This window comes from Callithrix jacchus, chromosome 2 (assembly GCF_049354715.1).
Source record: "Callithrix jacchus isolate 240 chromosome 2, calJac240_pri, whole genome shotgun sequence".
In the NCBI taxonomy this organism is placed as follows: domain Eukaryota; kingdom Metazoa; phylum Chordata; class Mammalia; order Primates; family Cebidae; genus Callithrix; species Callithrix jacchus.
The window spans coordinates 2,572,903-2,574,931 of NC_133503.1; the positions used below are offsets into that span (position 1 = coordinate 2,572,903).

The 2,029-nt window shown below is 40.8% G+C and overlaps 1 protein-coding gene across 16 annotated transcripts in view; it reads right to left on the reverse strand.

The window, feature by feature from the left end:
- LOC144579809 (uncharacterized) overlaps window positions 1-2,029 on the reverse strand; it is a 33,522-nt gene that overhangs the window by 11,958 nt on the left and 19,535 nt on the right. For 9 of the 16 annotated variants that reach the window (XR_013528251.1, XR_013528250.1, XR_013528247.1 and 6 more), the window contains one exon: window positions 638-1,535. The gene's annotated coding sequence lies outside the window, so the exon portion shown is untranslated. The remainder of the gene's footprint in view (window positions 1-637; window positions 1,536-2,029) is intronic. The other 7 variants (XR_013528246.1, XM_078353539.1, XM_078353549.1 and 4 more) reach the window with 2 other exon arrangements.

Here is a 2,029-nt window from a genome sequence, read left to right on the forward strand (position 1 = left end):
AAAAAAAAAATTAATCAAAAATAAATAAGAAAGGTAGAAGCATTTATTATGTATTTATATGCCAGGTATTGTGTGAAGCACTTGACTACCTTATTAAATCTTTGGGATATATCTTCAGTTCTCATGACTGCAAAAGAGGATACTAAGGCTCAGACAGGAAAAGAGACGTGGCCAGGCTGTGTCCCCAGAGCCTATGATCTTACCACTAGGTTACAGTGCTTCCCCAGCACATGTTATGAGGTTTTTGCTTTAAAATGAGCCAGTAAGAAACAAAGCCAAAAAAGCTGTAAGCTATTAAAAGGTAGGAGAAACACTAAGAGAACCTTAAGCACATCACTAAAGATACTAAGGAAACGTTCCTGAATTCATCAGCAAATTTACTCTAATTCTACACTTTCATTGAGGCATAGGTTATATTACTCATGATGAAGAAAAGATGTTCATTTCAAGCACGTTAACATAAACATCGATACGATTTATCATGTTTAAACGTTCACTTAAAGCAGCTCGTTTAAATTCTGCATATCATACCATTTTATAGCCTGCTAGTAGGTGACTAAACAGTCATCCAAATAAAAGCAGCAGAACATGTGTTTCACTGGTCATTGCTCTTTTTAGGGGAGCATCTGATACATACCAACGGAGAGATGATAATAACAAACTGTTCATTTCTTTCATCATCACATGAAGGTGGCTTCGGGACAGAACAGTATAAAGGCAAAGAGGAATCTGAAATGTAACTTCAACTCAGTGACGCGGCAAGATAAAAGGAGAGCCAATGGGGAATACTGAATTTAACAAGGCAGATTAAGAGAAACAATTAGTTTAAAATATATATATTCAATTAAATCCCTAAGATCCAGGGCTTTGCAATAAATATGTAAATAAATCCCTAATATCCAAGCTGAAATTTTAAAAGAAATGCTAACAGATAATTAAAGAAATACAACTTTTCGCCGGGCACGGTGGCTCACGCCTATAATCCCAGCACTTTGGGAGGCTGAGGCGGGTGGATCACGAGGTCAAGAGATCAAGACCATCCTGGTCAACATGGTGAAACCCCGTCTCTACAAAAAATACAAAAATTAGCTGGGCGTGGTGGTGCGCACCCGTAGTCCCAGCTACTCAGGAGGCTGAGGCAGGAGAATTGCCTGAACCCAGGAGGCGGAGGTTGTGGTGAGCCAAGATCGAGCCATTGCACTCCAGCCTGGGTAACAACAGCGAAACTCAAAAAAAAAAACGATATACAACTTTTCCTTAGCTTTGCAGTAATCTAGAAACAAAGAATGTTTCTAATATTTAGACAGACACTACAGAGCACCTTACAAAGAGACACCTGTAAGGATGGCAGGATTCACCGGCAGCCCCGGGCTTGTCCACAGTTCCCCCATGGTGAACAGTGACTCCATTGCATAAATGCTCATGAACAAAGTATGATAGGACTTTCCGAGTGTACACGTACCACATTTTCTTTCAGACAGTTCTTCCACTTGTTTACATAGATCAGCAGTACCATTATTCCACTTCTCTGAAAACTGAGCAAAAATTGATTCTCAATATATACATTTCTATGTCAGAGCAACACTAACATATAATGACTTATTTCCTACATTTTACATCCTAACAGCTCGTATCATTTTACTGCTTTCGTTTTTAGTGGTTCTTAGAATTAGTTTAATGGGAGACTATCAGAGAAGTTTTAAAGTTTAGTACCTCTTTCTAGCCTTTTAATTTCTGAAAAGGAGGAGGGTGGAAAAGATTAATCAAACTAAACATGACAATACGGTGGCCACAACGAGGAGGGCTCCAGGGGCCTTTCAGCAAACTTCCTAAGACATGTCTCAGCTGTGTGGAATAAGACTTTACCGTGGCCAGGTGCCACAAGTGCTGGCCTGTAATCCTAGCACCTGGGGAGGAAAGGCGGGAGGATCACTCGGAGCTGAGGGCAACATAACAGGAAACCTCCCTCCCTGCCCCCGCCCCACGTCTACCAAAAATACAAAACTTAGCCAGGCGTGGTGGCAGTCAC